The sequence below is a fragment of the Crinia signifera genome, chromosome 5 (genome assembly GCF_055691185.1).
Source record: "Crinia signifera chromosome 5, ASM5569118v1, whole genome shotgun sequence".
Classification (NCBI taxonomy): domain Eukaryota; kingdom Metazoa; phylum Chordata; class Amphibia; order Anura; family Myobatrachidae; genus Crinia; species Crinia signifera.
This window is the reverse complement of record NC_139221.1, coordinates 55,391,320-55,415,190: the sequence shown is the minus strand read 5'-3', so window position 1 is coordinate 55,415,190 and position 23,871 is coordinate 55,391,320.

Sequence of the window (23,871 nt, the reverse complement as noted above, 5' to 3'; positions counted from 1 at the left end):
CTGCAACCGTTAGGCTAGCTTTGTATAATACAAATATAATGCTATCGAACAAGAAGTATTTTCTGTTTGAGAACCACTGCTACCTACAGAAGCAGGGAACAGGGATGGGTTGAATATGGCCAAATCCTATACCAATATATTCATAATGGAATATAAACAATACATATTAGCTGTGAGTATGGCAAATATATTCCATTCTATGCCAGATATATAGACAACCTGTTTGAAAGGGAGTGAAACAAAGCTTCTTGCTTTTATTGATTATCTCAGCAGTGCAAATCCATCCAGCATCTTGCAGCGATACAAATCCACAAAGTGAAAAGTCAATGAACACGTGCGCTAGAGCAGCCTATGGAGAGTTCAAAGTGAAGAATGGTGACCCAAACACCATCAAAAGTGGACTCTTCTTGAAAAAGACCTCAGTGGAGGTCGAAAGCGCTTGGAGCTGGGATTCCTTTCTTTATGTGGATAGTGTGTGTGGACCTACTGGACTCTGTGCCTGCTGTTGCGGACGTTTGACGGTGATTGTCCCGGGTTCACCGTCATCCTCTTTTGCCATCTTTGAGGACTGGATTGCCATCCATGTTCTCCACATCAACAGGTAACAGGCCATTCTTCCATTCACCTATCTGATTGTATTTGTTTCACCTCTGTATTTTATTAAATGGTATCACACTATTTTTGCCATTTCTTTGCATTGTTTTTTGGGGGAGTCCATTTCACTCTTTGACCACCCACCGATTAAGGGGTACCCAAATTGGCGATACAGAAGTATACTATTTCAGAGGCGGAGAAGAGCGTTGCTGTATTCAAAGGGATGTATGGTATTTATATATATACCGTAGCATTCGTATAAATTTGGGAGAAGAGGATCGTACCTCAATTTCAAGGGAGCTACCATCCTATCAGAGTGCCAGTGGAGGGGACAATCTACCTCTTGTTGTTTTTTTAGCGATACAAATCCATCCAGCATCTTACAGTGACACAAATCCATCCAGCATCTTACAGTGATGCAAATCCACCCAGCATCTTACAGTGATACAAATCCATCCAGCATCTTGCGGTGATGCAAATCCATCCAGCATCTTGCAGCGATGCAAATCCATCCAGCATCTTGCGGTGATGCAAATCTATCCAGCGTCTTGTGGTGATGCAAATCAATCTAGCATCTTGTGGTGATGCAAATCCATCCAGCATCTTCCAGCGGTGAAAATCCATCCAGCATCTTCCAGCGGTAAAAATCCATCCAGCATCTTGCAGTGATGCAAATCCATCCAGCATCTTGCGGCAGTGCAAATCCATCCAGCATCTTGCGGTAATGCAAATCCACCCAGCATCTTGATTTGATGCAAATCTATCCAGCATCTTGCGGCGATGCAAATCCATCCAGCATCTTGCGGTGATGCAAATCCATCCAGCATCTTGATTTGATGCAAATCTATCCAGCATCTTGCGGCGATGCAAATCCATCTAGCATCTTGCGGTGATGCAAATCCAACCAGCATCTTGATTTGATGCAAATCTATCCAGCATCTTGCGGCGATGCAAATCCATTCAGCATCTTACAGTGATGCAAATCCATCCAGCATCTTCCGGCAGTGAAAATCCACCCAGCATCTTGCAGTGATGCAAATCTATCCAGCATCTTGCAGTGATACATATCATCCAGCATATTGCGGTGATGCAAATCTATCTAGCATCTTGCGGTGATGCAAATCCATCCAGCATCTTGCGGTGATGCAAATCCATCCAACATCTTGGGACAATGCAAATCTATCTTGGTGCCTCTTTAGGTCAAACCATGAAAACCAGTTCCAGCCCTATAATACGTCCAACTTCTGTGCCTGCGTGTGGCTACCTGTGTGTACAGTTCTCTGTATTTGGAGGCAGCCCCTTAAAGTGACAAGCTGCTTACACACTCCCATGTTACTTCACAGGAACGCTGAATGGATCCCACATACAATCTGATTCTTTCTGCGTCTCCGAGCACTTACATTGGGGTATTGTGCAGTTACTCAGACAAATGCGCAGACATAAAACATCAGCCAACTGCATGCGCCATCGACACTGTGCGAATCCTGCAGGAGGACATACAGTATATATATTTAGGCTAATTGGGCATAGCAGTGGCAGAAAAGTGTACCAGTACATGTACATGGCAGATATGCTATAAATATATTGTCCTCAGGTGGTTTTACCCCTTCCCTGCACAGTATGAGTGGGATGTGTCCTCTGTATATACAGTAAGAATGTTCCACTCATCCTCTGCAGTGTGGGACAATACAAAAAATAAATCTTATTTACCCTTGTCCCATGGGTAAATTACCAAAAAGGTTAGGAGCCCCTGCATCCACTGCATCTGATGTGAAAGTGACACAATCCATCACCTAGAAAGACAAGGGCCCCATCTGTAAATGGTGTGTCCACATTAAAGCTAATGTTTGGTAATCACATTGATCTCCAGACCTTAAGCGCAGTCTAGACATCAGGAAAGATGGGAAGATCTCCTCCAATCTGGCTGTAAGTAAGAGGCATTTATTCTGGGATACTGTCGATTGGTCGACCTAAAGATGGTCGACAGTCATTAGGTCAACGCCACTAGGTCAACATACTGCAAGGTCGACATGGGTCTAGGTCAACATGGGACAAGGTCAACAGGCCATTAGGTCGACTCAAGCATTAGGTCGACATGGTCTAAGTCGACAGTCAAAAGGTTGACATGGGATTTTTCACTGGTTTTTGAGCCAACATGTGCCAACAGGTGGTACAGTATTTCATGCCCTACCATCCACTAGGGCAAGGCACCGAGCCCGATGCATGGCGAGGGGACCCGATGCGCTTTAACCTGTGTCCATGTTGACTGTGTCGACATTCTGGTAAAAAAACCCAGTGAAAACCTCATGTCGACCTTTTGACTGCCGACCTAGGCCATGACGACCTAATGCTTGTGTCGACCTAATGACCTGTCAACCTTGTCCCATGTCAACATAGACCCCTATCGACATTGCAATATGTCGACCTAGTGGTGTCGACCTAATGACTGTTGACCATCTTTAGGTTGAACAACCAATCCATACCCTTTATTCTAAAGCCCTGTACACACAGGGGGAGGTCTCTACTTTCAAATGATATGTTAAGAGAAGAGGAGGCCTGTGTGTAGCCTCCTCCATCTGGGGACCCCTCCTCTCTGACGGGAGTAGCGCAGTGTAGCAGGGTCTAATCAATAGAGCATTCACAACCAACTGCGCAGGCACAGATCTCTGTAAAAATGGCATGGCAGACATTTTTCTAGTGATTTCCACAGCAATGCTGCCACATCGCTGGAATCTAGAGACTAAGTATTTAAAAAATGGGTGCGCACTTGTCGGGCTATCATATACTTTATATGCATAGTGAGCATTTACACAATGCATATGAAAAAAATGCCTTTCAATCAACAACAAATTTTTGTTACTTTTTTTTTTTTTACATTTTAGAATAAGTAAAAAGACTAATCATTTGTAATAAAAATAGAAAGTCTCAGTGGTAAATTCTACCCAGTGGCAGCCCCCAGTCAAATTTGGAAACCGCAGTGACATTCCATTGGAAGTACTCCCTAATAATCCCAGCCAGACAGGCAGTCCTAGTAGAAGGTGTTTTCTCCCCTGGGACTGCAAAAAGAGCATATCCCATGGAAAGCCTCTCCTCTGCTATTACAGCAGTCCTTACCAGCTTCTAGGAGCTGCAGCCAATGCAGTCCCTGGATGCCAGCGTGTAGTACTAGGCAGTATCACCAGGATTTAGACTCTGTCTTCTGCAGGATTAAATCCTCCGGTGACGGCAGCTGATGATTTCTGGTATGGGCACGGATGAGGTAGAATCAGCCCAGATACTATGCAGACCCACACCATACAGTTAAGGAGTCGCCACAGGAAAGTCTCATTAAAAAAAAAAAATATTGGAATGTGACAAGCAGAAATGTAAAAAAAAAATATCCTCAGCACAGAGTTAGAAAACTCTCAGTATCAAAGGTTAAGGATGTAGCAGAATTTGAGGAATTTTAACCGCTACATTTTCAGACAGAAATGGTCACATGTGGCTGGTTATGCTACAAATCTGAGCTTTGTGCTCCTGCTTTTCCCCATCTCCTTACAAGTGGTATTACCTTGTACAGTATGTTTCATCCAAATTGTGCTAAAGACAAAACCTGTGACCATTTGCAGGCCAATTAAAAGTCTATACAAATTTATTTTAGAAAACCTAATATATTATACTGCATAAAGTACCAACATCTTCAGAGTTGTGGAAGACCTTTTTTCTATTCCGCTACTAGCTGGACACATATTGACATTTCCCAGAGCATCTCATATTCAGAAACTAGAAATAGCTAGAAATGGATTTGGTTTGTGCCTTTCCCATGAGTTTTATATCTGGGAAGGATTTATCTTTATTCTTACCCTTCTTGCTTGCAGCACATCTCCAAAACATGTGCCGACATGGTAGTGACAGCTATAGTCATGAATGATGTGTGTTATGGACATAACATTTACGCGTACAGCACACTTGCTTACTATACTATGCTCATGTATTCCCTTTAGTCCAGTGATGGATAACCTTGGCACTCCAGCTGTTTTGAACTACGCATCCCAACATGCCCTGCAACAGTTTTAGCATGACCAAATAGCAAAACTGTTGCAGGGCATGCTGGCATGTGTAGTTGTTCCACAACAGCTGGAGTGCCAAGGTCCTCTAGAGCAGACATGTCCAAAGTCCGGCCCGGGGGCCAATTGCGGCCTGTGCCACCATTTCAATGGCCCACAGCCTCCAGCCAGAAGCGGGCGGAGCATCAAATGCAGGATGCACAGCACAGGACACTAAAGGTGGGGTCCTGGTGAGCGTGCGTTTACCTCGCTGTCTGCAGCAGTGAGGAGGTGCCGGCCAACAGTGAGATGTGTTTGGCGGCTTTCGGGTGAGTGTGCGTCCAACCCCTGGACATTCAGAGAAGGGGGGGCAAGCTACGGGACAGAGTGAATGGGTGCAAAGTGGGGAACATACAGTGAATGGGGGGCATACAGTGAAGGAGGGGCAGGCTGGGGGACATACAGAGAGGGATGGTCAGGCAGGGGAATATAATGTGAAGGGGGCAGAGTGGATGACATACAGTGAATGGGGGCAGAGTGGGAGACCATTCTGATGTGATAAATGATTCAAAAAATGTCAGGCTGAAAGGTCGGCCCCCACACATTTTAACCTCACCAAATCGGTCCCTCGTCGCAAAAAGTTTGGACACCCCTGCTCTAGAGTCTCTAGTACAGAAGGTATACAAATGCATCCTCTGTCCATGGTACTGAAATGTCAGTTGGGAATGAGTTTACTGTCCAATATTTGAAGAACTCCTGATTTGATTGGTATTTGGTCACTTACACAAAACTATAGGCTCTCAATTGTTTATTTTTTATATTAGAGAAACAATTATTGATCCTAATTATAAAAGAACACTAGAGCTCTACCCATAGGAAGTGTGATAACATGGATGAATATGCATTTTGGAAAGACAAAACCAACTTCTACTAAGATTCGATACATGAACACCAACACCATGTGCACAATAGCCATATATATTATTTATGAAGAACACACAATGGAGGAGAGATATCATCTTGTTACAGCTTGCAAACACCATAACAAGATTAGAGTTAGACCGGTATCAATTTAAGACAAACCAAGTGTAGTGGAGACGCAAATACAATTAGATAACCAGGATACAACATGCTGTGATTCAAATACTAAACAGGATCATACAAAATGTTATTATGATTTATTGAAACTGGGTCACCATAATATAGGGCGATGTATAGAGAATATTCTAATAATATGTTTTATTAGCCAGTATTCCAGCACCCGTTTCCAGACCTCGAGATGGGAGTCCGGCATTTGTACTTTGACTGCCAACATCCTGGCGGCCGAGATGCTAAGCCAGGCATGTCCAAACTGTGGCCCTCCAGCTGTTGTGAAACTACACATCCCAGCATGCCTTGCCATCATTTTAGCATTTCCTTATAGCAAAACTGTGGCAAGGTATGATGGGAATTGTAGTTTTGCAACAGCTGGAAGGCCATCGTTTGGACATGCCTGTGCTAACTGCATCCCCAATAGACTGAGCAGGAAAACTTGTAATGTTCAAGGTATTTTATGTATAATTATATGGTGGATATGTGCACAGTCCAACATTGCGCTAATGTTCAGCAGCACATCGAACAAATCGAATGGACCTCTTGGATTAACAATCAGTAGAGGAGGTCAAACAAAAGAAACATTTAATTTAATTAAAAATAGCTAGAACACTTCTTTAGAACTCACAATAACTTCATGCACTAAATAAATCTTGTTTTTGGAAAGGTAAAACAATTTCCATCCCCGTTATTTAGTTTTCACCTTTGTCACGTCATAGATAAGTCTGCTGGTGTATGCACTTAAACGCTTTCTGCCCAAGGTAACGTCATATATAATGGATGAGCTGGTCATGACTGCGGTGCTATTGGCTATGCACTGTATGATATTTTATACTGCAAAGGAAATTATTTTTAGCTTTAACTATTTCATTTGCACATTTCATGTGTACAAACAGCCCTCACTTGGGGCATGAAATAAAATTGTTAAAATCACTTGGAAGTCAATTTCCTCTACTGGCAATTTCTAGCTTAAAGTAACAGCAGGTGTCTCAGGCAGTCAGCCCAGGGGCTAATTCTGCCTTCCACAACCCGTCATTTTATAGCAATAGATTCCTCGCTGACAGCCTCTGCTTCCAGCCTCCCTCAAGCACGGCTAATGATGTGACAGGCTGTCATCTCTCGGTTTCTTTTATGATCTGTAGGCATGGTGCTAGCTTTTAGGCATCCTACAGCTTTCCTAGCTTTTGTGGAACTACAGTTCTCAGCACGCTCTGTACTTCTGCCTGGTGTAGCCAATTAACAGCTACCGTTCTCTGCCTATAGACTCAAAATAATATGGTGATCCCGATGAGGGGTATGCATCATTGGGTAGACAGCATGTTGGTCAACAAGCATTAGGTCGACACCATTAGGTCAACATGCATACAGGTTGACATGCATTAAGGTCGACATGCAGGAAGGTCGACATGGGTGAGATCGACAGGGTCAGTAGGTTGACACAAACATTAGGTCGACATGGGGAAGGTCGACAGACAAAAAGTCAACATGGGGTTTTTCACATTTTTTTGTCCTGAATTTCAACACAGTCGACATGGACACTGAAATATAGCACTGCATCCCCTCGCATGGCTCACTGCACTCGCCATGCTTCGGGCACACTATTTTATGCTCTAGTGGATGGTAGAGCATGAAATACCGCATGTCAGCATGTTGGCTCAAATTTTTTTTGAAAACCCCATGTCGACCTTTTGACTATCGACCTTCCCCATGTTGCTGCTGAGTGCCCCTAGGGTCACTCACTTTTTTTTGGTTGTATTTATTACTTAAGTCGACCTAATGATCCTGTCGACTTAACCCATGAATTATTACATTCAGTCATGTTGACCTTCCTGCATGTGGACCTTAATGCAGTCACCTCCCCCTTTCTCAGGCCCTGGAAGCACTAACACTGGTTCCGCCTAATGGGGTGTGGATAGGTGGAAGGGGAAATCAGTTATACCACTTCATCAGGACCACTGTAAGCCCTGGGCAGGGTCAAGCATTTTAGCCCATACTGTAGAGTGGTCAGTCTTCTGTTGGGGACTGGTGCAATTATGGTCAGTCTGTTTTCTGTGTGGGTCAATTGCTTTGCTACGGGTTCCTTAGTGATTTTTTTTTTGCTATGGGGGCACCTGTGTTTTGGATATATGCATTTTATTTTTCCTGTGGGGACTTATGTGTATTTTTTTCCTGTGGGGGCCGATACGGGTTTTGTTTCCTACGGGAGCCAATGTGTTATATATTTTTTTCTGAAAGGACCATTATGTTTTATTGTTTTCTCTAGGGGTAAATATGTCCCGATGGTGTTTATACAGAGTTGTATTATCCATTCAAACACATTCACTAAAGAACTGAAGTATATAAGAAATGTATTGGGTGTTCCTAGGTGGTCACAGGGGATTGGCTAATAAGACATAGGGCAGTATTCAATGATAATATTCTCCGTGCATGGCGAGAGGTTTTTTTCTCCCGCCATGCACTCGCCGTGTTTTTGCGGAGATTCTCCATGTTTGGAGATTCTCAGGCACGGCACTTTAGAGAGTATCCAATGTGACTGAGACTCGCCGCCCCTCTCAGCCAATCCGGCGTCATGAGGTGACTGCCGCAGGGAGCCTGAGGACGGCGGCAGGCAGGGAGATGGAAGTCTCCCTGCCTGCCCCAGATCGTATGTGGGAGGGAGGTGGGCTCCCCGGGAGCCAGGCAGCACAGGCTGCCCCCCCGGGAGAGCCAACAGGGGGCCGGGTATTCACTGCACCCGATCGTGCATATGTAATGATTGGGTGCAGTGAATGTATGAATATCTAATGAGCGGCTCTCGGCTCCCGGCCCCCTGCTGGCTGCTATGTGTAAAAAATATATATATATATATTTTTTTTTAATTAAATATATTTTCATGTGCTATAAGCACATGAATAAAAATAGCATTCCCTTTCACAGAATAAAATTCCTGATTTTTTGACACCAAAATTAAAACAAAAAAACTTTTATTTTAAAAGTTCACATTCCACTTCTCCATGAAAAGATGGAGAATTGCTACACGGAGAGACACGGCGAAAATAACTTAGAAAGACGGCGAGAAGTGCACGTTGAATAGTGTTACCCTTCTGGTATTACTGAAATCCTGTCTGTCAGCCAGTGATGTAACTAGGTGCCACAGTGCCCTGGCATGTTTCGCCCCCCCTCCCCTCCCCTTACACACTGTATACACACACTTTGCCCCAATACACACACACATTGTGCCCCAAAACACACACACACACACACACTGCCCCCATGCATAGACTGTACATTGTGTACATACTGGAGCTGGACTCACACCAGTCAGATGCATATCCCTGGCTCTGACTGGAGCAGGGTCTCAGCACCGGCGGCAGCATGGTCCTGTCCTCATCTCCTGTGGGAGCAGGGTCATGGTCTCAGCGCCAGCGGCAGCAGGGCCGCGCCCTCGGCTCCAGCAGGTTCCCCAGTCTTCTCTGTTCCTCCACCATAGCAGAAAGAATAAAAAGAATAGTGACTGCGCCTTAATACTGCAGCCCTTGATATCCACAGGACTCCTTGAATCCTAAGTACACATACAATACGAAAAGAAGGATAATCACAGGCGCTGTATCCCCTTTTACTATGAACCAATTAATTGGTTAGGTACACCAACTCTTTAATGCCAGAAATTCTTCCATCTGATGATATATATTAGGACACAGTTGACTGACCTTCAACTAGTGCCCTATGTGCACATAAAGGTGAGCAGCAGTACATTGTCACGTAGAAGATCGAAAGATACCTTTATGTGCACATAGGGCACTAGTTGAAGGTCAGTCAACTGTGTCCTAATATATATCATCAGATGGAAGAATTTCCGGCATTAAAGAGTTGGTGTACCTAACCAATTAATTGGTTCATAGTAAAAAGGGATACAGCGCCTGTGATTATCCTTCTTTTCGTATTGTCTGTTCCTCCTCCGTCAGGGCAGTCAAATTGTCTGTCCAGCCCCGGAGTCTCCCGCTGGACTGCGGCGCTAACCAATAGGCACTCGCAGTCCAGCAGCCACCAATGCTTCTGATTGGCTGCTGGACTGCAAGCGCTTATTGGCGAGCGCCGCTATCCAGCAGGAGACTTGAATTAAAAATAGCGGCAGACAGCTGCGCACAATGGGGAGCAGGGGAGGCAGGCGGGCTGGGGGTGCCCGGAGCTTGTGCTCCACTGGCTCCGCCCTCGCTACGCCACTGCTGTCAGCATCAGGGCCGTTTCTACAGGCGGACAAGCCGTGCAGCAGCCCGGGGCGCCGCACGGCTTGTCCACCTCTGTTACACAGCCGGGGCGCCCGGCCGGCAGCTGAGCTCTCAGCTCCCCACAACGCCGCTGCCGCCGCTGCCTCCAAGTCCTCTCCCCCGCCGCCGCCGCCTCCTCCAAGTCCCGTCCCGTCCCCCCGCCCCCCCCGCAACAACCAGGTGCACAGGTGAGCCCCAGGGGAGGGGAGCGCAGCGCGTCTCTCCTTCCCCTCGCTCACTGTGTCATTGGGCTGGCAGCCAATCAGAGGACCTCGCGGGCTGGCAGCCAATCAGGAGCCAGCCCGCGAGGTATGAATGGCTGCCGGCTCAGGGACACATCGAAAGCAGCAGCAGCAGCATGCAGCGGCGGGGGACTGGAGGGGAGAGAGAGTGAGTTGTGCTGCTGGCACTTTGGGGGAATGTGTGGCACTGTGGGGGCATATATGTGGCACTTTGGGGGCATATATGTGGCACTTTGGGGGCATATCTGTGGCACTGTGGGGGCATATGTGTGGCACTGGGGACATATCTGTGGCACTAGGGGCATATTTGGCACTGGGGGGCATATCTGGCACTGGTGACATATCTGGCACTAGGGGCATATTTGGCACTATGGGGGCATATATATGTGGCACTGTGGGGGCATATGTGTGGCACTGTGGGGGCATATGTGTGGCACTGTGGGGGCATATTAGTAAACGGCATGAGTTGTGCGGCAGCGGCTTGTGGGGCATAATGTGTAATAGGCATTACGGTGTGGGGAGTATTGTGTAATTGCCATCACAGTGTGGGGTGTAACGGGCATCATAATGTGTAATTGTCATCATGGTGTGCGGCGTAATGTGTAATTGTCATCACGGTGTGCGACATAATGTGTAATTGTCATCACGGTGTGCGACAATGTGTAATTGTCATCATGGTGTGCGGCGTCATGGATAAATAGTGTATAATGATTCAAGTAACCTGTCATTGTTTGGCCTTGATCTGTGAGGCGTACTAGGTCACTGTGTGGGCCTTTATATTTTTATGTCACTGTGTGGCCTTAAGCCCGCCAACTAAAGTGCGGGAGTACAATGACAATTCCTGCGGTAACCAATGTCTGGACATGCAGGTTGCAAAGGTGAGTTGTAAGGTAATTGTTTTCCTGCTAGACCACGCCCTTATATTAAGCCACGCCCATTTGAAAAATAAACCACACCCCCTATTTCGCCGCGCGCGCCTACGGCACGCGCAATTTCTTCTATTTCTTCTATGGGGGGGGGGGGGGGGGGGGCGCATTTTTATTCCTTTGCCCTGGGAGCTAAATTGTCTAGAAACGGCCCTGGTCAGCATCAGTCTCTTCAGTGTTACTCCAGACCATCTTTTGTTCAATGAGTCCATAAACCTCCTAAGCTATTTCTATAGTTATTGGACTGTAGACCCCAGAGACAGGGGAGCCGAGAGAGGGGGGGAGCAGGTACTAATTACCCGGGCCCAGGCTTGCTGAAGGGGCCCCGCAGGGGCCCTGGTTCGACCCCTCCCTTCCCCCTCCGTCCCTCCCAGGTATCAACAGTAGCACACACTTCTACAGCATGTGCTGTTCTGACAGCAGGCTCAGCATGAGTTTTCTTTTATCCACCTCTAAACATTTTGGGGGTGTGGCCTAAGTGTGGGCGGTGCCCACACCACACACACACTTAGGCCACACCCCCAAAATTTTACCGGGGCCCAGCATTCCTCTCGGCTGCCCTGCCCAGAGACTGTGGGGTAAATTTACTAAAGTTTCTAAAAATTAGGTGATGTTGTCCACAGCAACCAATCAGATGCTGTGTATTATTTATCTTTTGCATCCTAGAAAATAATAGACAGAATCTGATGCTGGTTGCTGTAGATAAAATAACCTTTTTTCAATTTTAGAAGCTTTAGTAAATTTCCTCCTGTGTGTTTGTGTAATCACCCAGCTAGTGATTCATCTGGTATCTCCAAATCTGCTTTAAGGAACTGTGGTCAACTGATGTGCTATACAAGCATGTAATCCCTGCTTTCAGTATTTCATTACCTCTGCTTCAATTGAAATATCTGCACCAAGCAGCACAGGATGGAGCCATCACAGATTCCAGTGGTTTCTGCAGTTTAGCTTATGTCAGGGCTGGGCAACACCGGCCCTCCAGATGTTGATGAACTACACATCCCAGCATGCCTTGCATCAGTTTCAGCATGGCCACATAGCAAAACGAATGCAAAGAATCCTGGGATGTGTAGTTCATCAACATCGGGAGGGCCGGTGTTGCCCAGCCCTGGCTTATGTATACATACCTTCCAACATGATCCTCTCCAGGAGGGACACAATGCTCTGTTTCTGGACTTTCCTCTGAATGTATGATCGCCATCACCTGTGCTGACATTGTAATTGATAAGAAATGTGTTTTTGACACAGGTGATGGCAGTTATTCATTCAGAGGGAAGTCCAGAAACAGAGCATTGTGTCCCTCCTGGAGAGGGTCATGTTGGGAGGTATGTGTATAACAAATGGTTTTTAAGCATTGCCATCACATTACTTTATTTGATGTCAGAAGCATACCCTCCAACATGACCAATTGCGTTTGGTACACTCATGTGCAGAGAGAGTTACATTTCTGTGAGTTATTTTGTTTCTGTGCAGGGTAAATACTGGCTGCATTATTTTTACACTGCAATTTAGATTTCAGTTTGAACACACCCCACCCAAATTTAATTCTCTCTGCACATGCTACATCTGCCCCACCTGCAGTGCACATGGTTTTGCCCATTTTCCAAACAAATTTGTACTGCAATCAGATCTGAATAAGGTCCTATGAGAACTGTAGAGTGAAGCTGTTTTCTGGAGTTGATGCTTTGCAGAGTGAAAACTGCAGACTGGAGGTTGTAGTTATTCATCAGTGTGAGAACTGCAGACTGGAGTGGTACTTTGCACATACCTCCCAACCTGACCCATTTCAGGAGTGACACAATGCTCTGTTTCCGGACTTGCCTCCTAATTTAGGAGTGCCATCACCTTTATTAAACAGGTTAACAGATAAGAAAGGTGATTCAGCACAGGTGATGGTAACCATAAATGAAGAGGGAAGTCTAGAAAAAGAGCATTGTGTCTCTCCTGGAATGGGTCAGGTTGGGAGGTATGCTTTGCAGTATAAGAACCGCAGACTGGAGTTAATAAAATATGCAGGACTTGTTGCAGGTGGCAGACCGCACACTGGTGTGAGCAGTGGCGTAACTATAAATTTTGCTCCCCCCTGCCAAAATGTTTCTGGCGCCCCCCCAGGCATAATGGAGAAGCTGAAGCAAGTGAGAGGAAGAGAGACCAGCAGACACTGCTGCTTCCCTTGGCTCCAACCAGAGGCAGAACTACCATTGGTTCAGCAGGTGCAGGGGCCCACTACTGTCCTCTGTCACCCAGCGACGTAGCTACGTTTTGGGAACCCCCCCCGCCGTTAGGGGGGGGCTCCCCCCACCGCCCATGCAAACCCCCCCAATCCCCCGCAGCCTTGCCTTTCGCGCTGGTCCCGGCGGCTCCGTTCTTCTGCTGAGGACCACCACAAAATGGCCGCCCCCATACAGCAGACAGTTTCTGTCTGCTGTATGGGGGCGGCCATTTTGTGGTGGTCCTCAGCAGAAGAACGGAGCCGCCGGGACCAGCGAAATAGGTAATCCTGTGGGGGATTGGGGGGAGGTTTAAATATAGCACCGCAGACCCAGGCGCCCCCATATGCACAGCGCCCCCCCCCCCCCCGCGGTGGCTGCGGTGCTATAGTTACGCCACTGCTGTCACCCTCTTTCTGTCATTCACTGTTTTTCACTGTCACACTTTGCCTCCCTCTGCCTCTCCCTGTCACGCGCTGCCTCTCCCTGTCACCCGTGTTGCATATTGTGAACTCAGGTTGTAGTGGAGGAGGGGGTGTACAATTGTATTTTTGCACCTGGGCCCACTACCCTCAAGTTCCGCCACTGGCTCCAACGCATCCCAGGCCACCCTAGAACGCCCATCCGCGCCCATCCTGTACACAGTAGCCAATAGCCGGCTCTGTGTACAGTCAATTGAATCAGTGGGGGGGATTTGTCATCTCTGCCATGGCCGCACCCGCTCTGCGACTGACTCGCCTCCGGTGCTCGGCAAGTGGGCAGGCAGCAGCATGTCAGTGCATCGAGTAAGTGCCGGCGCCCACACAGACCCTGCTGCCACTTGCTCCCCCAAGCGGCAACTGGGGCTGCCTTACAGTAGTTACGCCACTGGGTGTGAGGGATGAAAGGTGATTGTAGCAGGGAAGCTTTGAGAATGATCCTGCTATTGAATGGTTAATTGCTGTTAGCAGCCTGAAGACAACAATGTGACAATTTTTCTGATTTAAAAGTGCTAATGCTTTGCAGTGTTGGAAGCTGCACAGGTTTTGCAGATACAAGAGCCAGGGATCTCCTTAGAACAGAAGTTGAACTTGGTATTTGAGCAGTGTGAACTGCTTGCAAATTAAGAGCATAGAAATAATTAGTAAATTGGCCATTTGGGACTGCTTGAGGATGAGCAGTGTGATGAAAGTTGGGAGATAAGTAGCATGGAGGATGCTAGGCATCTGGGGAGCAGGAATGAACCACAGGGCAGGAGAATAGCTGAAGGTGATCTCCTGAGCCAGAAACCATCACACATTTGAGACTTTAATTGTGCTTGTGCAATTATTCTTATTGGGCTCGCTGCAGTAGGATTGGATACAGGAGTTAGGGGAGAAGCAACGCTCTGTGAGTGTCAGAACAGTGTCAGGTGTGGGGGGTGCAGTTAGCATCCTGGGCAGTCAGGTTGCCGGCATTCATTATACCAACCCTGGCTTACTGACTGCCTTCAGAAGACCGGTGCTAGAACCCAAAAGGTTTAAGATGCAGATCAAGCTCAATTATTTTCTCCCCTGTGTTTTTAGAACAATAGGTTGTTGTTATTCCTTAATATATAGCGTAACTTTAAAAAAAAATAATAATAATGACATTCCATAGACAAAAACCTGACTGTTTTACATGGCTTCTTACACATGATCTGAAATTTCACAAAACTACTAAATTTGTAGCATTCAAACTTCCAAAAGCAATGAAGTTGCTGACGCCTTAATGGACGTGTTTCTTGCGCAATACAGATGTGGTATACAATTACACCCGGGTGGTGAACTGCAATTTCAGCACTCTCACCGAGGGGTAGATTTATTAAGCTCGATGAAGTGATAAAGTGTCTGGTTTTTATCACCGGCCAATCAGTCCCTACCTGTCATTTTTCAAACCAAGCCAATCCACAGACTGTGTTTGAAAAATATCAGGCAGGAGCGGATTGGCTGGCTGTTTATCCCTCTCCATTTTATCACTTTTGAAGCTTAGAGAATCTGGCCCATAAAAGGTGGAGCTGCTTATTCACAGATTTATGTGCTCATTGGTATACACAAATGCAGTCTATGCAACTGAAGGTCTGAGCAGTTATGTGGCGCACCCATCCCACTCAGTGCCCACAATCATCCCACTCTGTCACTCCCACCGAGTCACCATAACAATCTCACTGGGTTACAACATCCATCACATTTAGCTTCCACAAACATCCGGCTTAAACTATAATATTCTGTCTATTGCCTACTGTATGTGTATACACTATCTTTCCCTATATGCCTCAAGTCTGCTGTATTCCCCAATACCTACTGCTGTGCATTCTCCCATTAGGGCTACTCTGTAATTCCTTATCAGACTTTCCAAAGTGATGTGCGGTGAGATAAATGGCTGGGTAGGTACTAGCTAGTATCAGAGCCACATTTACACACAAACGTAGGAACCGAAGATTCATGTGGACATAATACAAAGGTGCATAAGTGTAAACTTTTTGAATTTTTAGTTTTTTGATCAGTTATGTACAGAAAAGTGAGGCTGCCTAAACAGTGCCTCACCTGCTATACACTTTTTACTCCAGAGTTTTGGCTATAAAAAAGAAGATATTCTCTTTATATTTTTCTTATTTTTATGGTCCAAACGCTGTATTACAGTATACTGGAGTATAACAGGAGAGTCTCGGCCTTCCCTCACATTACTGGTCTTTCCCCATTCATGCCATCCTGTCTTCTGGTATCCGTGCCGTTATTTCCTTCCATCTGTGCTGCTTTCTTACACCCAATCTATGCTGTTCTGTCTCCACATTGCTGTTTCTCCAATCTGTTTTGTATGAATATGTATCACATTATCTCCCCCATCTGCAGGGCCGGTGCTAGGGTGTCCGGCGCCCTCCTGCAAACCATACATTTTGCGCCCTTTCACATTGCCATTGCAGCAAGCTGCAGCCCGATTGTGGGAGTGTATGCAACATGCGATCCTATGGAGGATCTCAGGTGCATGTGCATGTGTGCATTCATCATCTCAGCGCTGTGTCCGCAAAATATTGCAGGCACTAAAGGTGCCCATACACGCTGCGAAAATCGCATACGTTATGGGCTAGATCGCATCGCACGGCATGCATGCAATGTGTGTGCGATGCGATCCGAAAGCATCACTCGTGACTGAGGGGGAAAGGAGGAAAGAGAAGGAGGAGATGGAAGAAGAGGGGGCGGAGTGTTGAGGACTGGCAGTGGCACAGCACAGAGAAGAGGGAAGGAAGGGGAGGCGGCGCTGCTGCCTGTTCGTCATTTAATTGACAGCTGACAGGCGCATGGAGCAATGGGTAGGGGGCGGATCCGGACATGACATGTCATCCAGGCATTCACAGACAGCGCTACATGCCTCAGCGCAAGTGTTCGTGAGGAAGAGGGGGCAGGTCGCAGGAGGAGGACAGTGTGTGCGCGGTGCAGGGAGCTGCTCAGCCTCTCCATACTGCCACCCGCTGTCAGACAGGCGCTGCGGGCGGCGTGCAGGAGGCAGTGACAGTGAGGAGTGAGTCAGCTTTAGCAGAGTAGGGAGGGAGATGGCGCCTTTTCAGCATGGCGCCTCCCTGCTTTGCAGGAGCTGCTGAGTGGGTAGCGCCGGCCCTGCCCATCTGTGCTGTTTAGTCTTCCCCACTATTTTTTCCTCTCTGTCCTCCCATCCACACCACTCTTACCCCATCTATGCCACCATGTCTTCCCGCATCCGTGTCTCTATTTCATTCCACCTGCGCTGATTTCTTCTACCCCATTCATGTAGCTCTGTCGGTGTCACTTTATCCCCCCATCTGGGCTGTTTTGCCGATCCACAGCTTTCTGCCCTCCCACTAACACCACTGTTACCCCATCCGCGCAGCTCTGTCTTCTGCTCAGACCTTCAGTTGCTTAGACTACATTTGTGTATTAAAGGACAAAACAGTTCTTAAATTATAGAAATAGGTGAATCAATTATGATTAAAATATAATTTTGATATGACATATTAACGGTAATGTTGCCCAATTAACAAAAGAAAAATAATAAAACGATTTAAAAGCAACAGCAAAAAATCATCCAGATCTTAAAAGTAAGTGAGTTGACCTAAATTTGGGTTGGTATATAACCTGCACTGTCCACAATAGCAGCAGTCCCGATTTTTAGTGGAGTCCACACGGCATATTATCCTGGAGGCTGTATGAGGGAGTGGCTAGTGATGACTTGAGCCCAACTGCGACCTCTCAGCAAATTGTATCCATTAGTGCCAGGTAGAATTAAGCCAAAGACATTCAAACTTGGGGGACCAGGTGGTCAGCAGAATGAGCAGGTAAGTCCAACGATATTGGTGGGTCCAACAATCTTTCCCAGATCCAGTATTGTTGGACCCACCTCCTGGCCGCACAGCCTGCCTCTGCCACAGCAGGCCTCTGCCAGGGCTTTTTTTTAAAAAGGGAAGCCAATCCCGGGATCCCGGGATTGAGCATTTTTCAATCCCGAAACCCTGGGATTAAAAAAATACCCTGGGATTGGCATCCCTACGCCCATGGCCACTTCTAGAAATTTTTCCAGTGCCACTTTTGGATCCCAATTTGCGCCTTTCTTCTGACTCCTTCTAGCCTAAAGAATTAATACCATTATTGTTTCTCTTATAGATGGCAGAAAAATACCGGAATTGTTAGAAAATGTAAAAGTGATCCAAACAGTCAGATCTAGACACAAACTTCAGAGCAGGGTGGTTCTCTATATCAGGGTGGTGTTTTAGAGGGGCATTGGTATGCAATTTAAAGAGTTGACTCACAAGTGAGTTATTATGAGGTTTTGTCAACTCAAAAGAATTATTAATCAAACTGTCCTTGAAATGAAATTGTTTACTATATTTATCACAGTTTACTAATCTCGTTTTATTGCTTTGAGTAAAGTTCTAAATACTAAATCTTCCTGATTTCACTGCCGTTTCCCCCTAGGAAGGGAATTGTTTATTGTTTGCTTACAGACGGAGCACCTGTCAGCCAGCCTGAGGAACCGGCAGATCTCCTGAGCCGGCGCAGGCTGGCGGACAGGAGCTATATCTGACTGGGACACGCGAGCGTCTGACAAGTTCACGTGCCCCAGTCAGCACGGCGGCGGGGAGCGGATTCCCTGCCTGTCTCCGCTTCAGGGAGACTGGCAGGGTGAGTGGGGGCAATGGGTAGCAGCGGGGAGCTGGCGGAGAATGTTGGATGGCGCACCGGGACTATTGGCAATTTTGATATTATGAGGAACTCTCGCAGCGACGTTGGCACTCAAAGGGTTAATAACAAGGTTTGCCTGACAATTTTCACAACTGCTCTGACAAATTCCCTTGGCACTCAAAGGGTTAACTGTGCTAAAATCTCCTTTAAATGGAATATGACACATTCAAAACTTGTTTACTGTAATGACAATCTGAGTAGAAACACACCCCTGCACACCCTAATTCTAAACATGCTGAGCCTTGGGACGAAACCACTAGGTCGACATGCAGCAAGATTGACATGGGTTAAGGTCGACATGGGTCAAGGTCAACATTAGCGTTAGGTCGACATGGGCTAGGTCGACAGTCAAAAGGTCGATATGGGGTTTTTCACTGTTTTTCGACCTATAAAAATGGATGCACTTAAGGAAATATGGGGCCAAATGGCATGTGCACTGGGATTCTCACATCCTGTAGTTTCACAGACACCCATTACTGACTGCTAGCAAGGCCATGGAAATAGCACAGCATCTGACTGCAAAACAGACACAGTGAGAGTGGAGACACAACAGTTAGTGGAGGCATTGCACCCTGTGTATGCAGTGTAAATATAGCAGGTCTTCCATTTACATTATAAGCATTGTTTATATTCAAGAAAATGTAATTGTTTATTTTTGCCCCTTGCTCGCACTTTTAGTCTTGCCTGTTTTGGGCACACGGCCGTGCAGTATTAGATAATATGAAGCACCTTCTTGAGACTCTGCAAATTGTTTAAATGTGCACATTCCTGTGAATAAATAGTGTAGCAAGATGTATTTACCAGAAACACAATGGTGATCATTTACAAAGCAAGGATCTCAAAAAGCAAAATCATTTTCTAATGGACAAAAACCATGTGCACTGCAGTTGGGCAAATGTAACGTAATGTAATGTGCGGAGAGATTTAGAGTTTGGTCAGTTGTGTTCAACTTCAAACTGAAATCTAAATTGCAGTGTAAAAATAAAGCAGCCAGTATTTACCCTGCACAGAAACCAAATAACTCACCCAAGGATCTAAGCCCACAGATGTCGCAGACATTCCTAAACACTGTCTAAACCAGGGTTTTCTACCCTCCCGGAATGGATGGGAGGCTCCCGAAAATTGAGTCGCCCTCCCAGCCCCCCCAGAAAGGTGATATGTCATTTAGCCCCACCCCTTCCTCGAAGACCCACGAATTGCAGGATTTGCCTACTGGGGGGGCGGGGCTTGATGAGGTCTACATCAGGCCCCTCCCCCAAAGTGCAGCTGACAGTCTCCTCTCCGGGCACCTCCCAGAGAGGAGACTGTAAAAGTAGTCAACCTTGCTTTAAAATGAACCTTCATCCTCTCAGCCTCCCCACCTCTGTATTACTTTCCATTACCAAATTTGCTCTATTCACCCCACCAGGCCTCACTGCTGCCTCTTCATATTTGAGAGCATTTATTAATAAAATATATTTAAAAAATGTATTTAAACTTTTTTTTTATTAAGTCAAATCTATAAATTATTGTTATTGTACAGTATAAAATAGGAAATTCTGGAACAAAGATTGGCCCAGAATTCTCACAAACTTGTTCTATAAGAGGAACAAGATGGCAGAAGCTTATGACTCACAAAGTATCGATTATCCGCACTCAGGAGAGAAAAACCCTGTGGAGGAAACATCTGGGAACCCATTGCTGCCCCTCCATGTAGGCATTAATAGATTATGCGGAGCTTGCCAAAAGCACCCACCTTACCCACTTACCTAGCATAACCCAGACCACTGGCGTAACTATAAGGACGCAGCCCCCGCGGTGACGGGGAGGCGCCGGGTGTCTGCGGGCGCTATTTTTTCTCAGCCAGCTCCCCACTGCTTGTGGGTGCAGCGGGGAGCTGGCAGGGGGTCCGTGCGGCGCGAAGGTACCTGTATTCAGGCAGGGAGAGCCTGGAGGTCCCTGCGCCTGCGGCGCTGAGTATGATGTTGCCGGCCGGGGTCCCTGCAGTGAAGTGGAAATAACGCGCTATCTCCGGCGGAGATAGCGCGTTATTTCCACTTCACTGCAGGGACCCCGGCCGGCAACATCCTACTCAGCGCCGCAGGCGCAGGGACATCCAGGCTCTCCCTGAAATGAATACAGGTACCTCCGCGCCGAACGGACCCCTGCGGGGGGCAGCGGCAAAATTGTCCGGGGGGGGGGGGGGGGGGCGCGAAATTGTCCCGGCGGGGGGGAGCAAAAATTTTCGTTACGCCACTGACCCAGACATTCCTTCTGTCACCCCAAATCTGTAACTAAAATGATATATTAAGAAAACAGCTCTAATGTTTCCCAAGTTCCATCATGTATGTGCATTAGTCAGTAACTCATTGTCACCAGTATTAGGCTGCCAACAACACAGCAGAGGATGGGGACATATGTATCACACTGACACTAGACACAATGGGCGTGATGTTCTAAGGTACAAATGTGGTAAAACCCTTTGTTTTCAGGGGGTTTACTACATTTTCATATGTACTAAATCCTGTCTGCCCCATATTTGCCGGGCAGGGTATCGCCACCTTCGGGTGGCGATACTCTATAGAAGCTTATGGGCTTCTATCGTCGCCCGCTGCAGACGCCGACCCCACTCCCCATCCTCCATCAAACTCCTCCTCCTCCTAGCAGCATGATACAGCCAGATGTCCTTCCGGCTGCAGGGGGGAGAAGAAGGCGCCGGGGACAGCCCCTGAGCCGGGAATGTAACGGAGACCACATCACAGGTATTGAGCGTGCGGAGAGGGGGGGGGGGGAAGTCCAACACTGCTTTGTAATGCTAGGCTTATATGTTAGTACATATGCGCTAGCATCGCGGTGAGGGGCAGTGATGTCTTTTAATACATCCCGCCCAATATGCTGTATCTTACACACACGCACACACACACACACACACACATATATATATATATATATATATATATATATATATAAACATTCCCATGTGTTGAAGACAGGTGCTCTCACCAGGAATTTCTCATTGATTAAGTTTATTACTCACGCATAACTGTTAAAGTATAAGTACATCAATGTTTCCACTGTCAAGCGCAGCCTTCATCCAGTCATAACCCAGCAGCGGGAGAAACAACGTTTACTTGTTGACTTTAGATCACTGCTTTTCCTATGGGTTGGGATCATTTGGTCTACAGCATGATGGTCGACAGTCATTAGGTCGACACCATTAGGTTGACATGGGAAAAGGTCGCTAGGTCAACATGGGAAAAGGTCGACATGGTTCTAGGTCGAAAGGTCATTAGTTCGACAGGTCGTTAGTTTGACAGGTCATTAGTTCGACAATGTCTATGTCGATAGTCAAAAGGTCGACATGGGTTTTTTTCACTGTTTTTTGACCTGAATGTCAACACAGTCGACATGGACACAGTTTCAAGTGCACCGCGTCCCCTTGCATCACTCGCTGCGCTCGCAATGCGTCGGGCACGGTGCCTCGCTGCGCGAGGCACACTATTTTATTCTCCCACCACACCATAGTGGATGGTAGGGCACGAAATACCGCCTGTCGGCACGTCGGCTCAAAAAACTGTGAAAATTCCCATGTCAACCTTTTTACTGTCAACCTAGACATTGTCGAACTAATGACCTGTCGAACTAACGACCTGTCGAACTAATGACATTTCAACCTAGAACCATGTCGATCTTTCCCAATGTGGACCTAGACCCATGTCGACCTTTTCCCGTGTCGACCCAATGACTGTCGACCATCATGCTGTAGAACAAATTACCTCATCCCTTTTCCTATGTGTCTAGTTATCACATAAATGCCCCCTCACCCTTACAGGAAATTTCTTAATTACCCATGAATGTCATAGCTAATAGTCTTGCTGATCAAAAACTTAAATACATACTGTATAAGAGTTAATGTATCAAACAATGAAAAGATTGGAGAAGGGCCTCCCTCCCCCTTAGATTCATTGGTTTATCCCAACACAGACTTGCTCTGTAACATAAATACAGAATTGAATAGCCTGGAAATGATTAAAACAACTCACTTAGTGATATTCTGCAGATAATACACGTGGTTCCATCCAGAAGACTAATCAAATCCCAGATACTTTAGCAAATTAATTTGAAGCTAAATTAATGATTCAAATGGTCTTCATTAGGTTTATACAGTTCCTGGACTTTTTCTGTTATGCAGCTATAGTCCTAATTAAACAAATGCGGAATCAATTATAGAGGAAGAAATGTGTATAGCATTGAATAACCTACAATTTGAGTCATTAGAAGTGGACCAAAACGGCCAGTTATTCCCAACCATTGACAGTGGCGTAACTATAAATTTTGCTCCCCCCAGCCAAAAAAATTATTGCGCCCCCCCCCCCCAGCCAAAAAAATTATTGCGCCACACACACACACACACACACACACACACACACACACACACACACACACACACACACACACACACACACACACACACACACACACACGGAATTTTGGTAGGGCAAAAAAAAATAAAAAAATAAAAAGTTATGTTTTTTTAAAGCCTCTACTTAGTAGTTTTATGCTAAATGAGTGAATTACAAGAAAGAAAAAAAATCCCACCAAGCACAAAACTAGCTACTAGAAAATATTATAATAAGCCCAAAAACAAGCAACCCTAAAAAAAAATAAGAAACACACACATAACAAGCACAAATCCGCTTGTTATAAGCTGACTTGGAAAGTAACTATATGGGTGAAGCCAGGAGTGAGCGCAGTGTAACTACCTTTTTTCTAGCTGGAACTATGCCTGCTCACACTGCTCAGCTTCCCGGCTCCTCTCCATCGTGTCTTCAGTCTCCAGCGTGTGACGTAATGACGTCACACGCATAGGAGAAGCTGAGGCAGAGTAACCAGCAGTCACTGCTGCTTACCCTGTCACTCAGTGCCAGGCCACGCCCCCGCCGCCCTCTCATTCGTCGGCAGCCCGCTCGCCTAACCTCCCAGTGGACAGCCAGCCGCCCGCCCATCAACTACCAATGTGACAGTCTGACAGTCTGTCAGACTGTCGTGGCTGCCCCCGTGCCGCGGCTGACTCGCCTGTGCGGTAGCGGCAGGCGGCACGCCAGCAGCACTTCTTAATGTCACAGTCTCTCTGTCTGAGTCACCGCCGGGCGGGAGCAGGCGCCCACGCAGCCCCCGCTCCCCCAAGCGGTGGCGGGGGCTGCCTCGCGCATTCTACGCCACTGACCATTGATATACAGAAAGTAGTTGTAAGTTTATAGTCACATCCAACTCTGCCCCCTCAGCTCTCTGTACCTCCATTTCTGTACATTTACTCTGTTTAGGTTGCTTGGAGTTAACTTATGT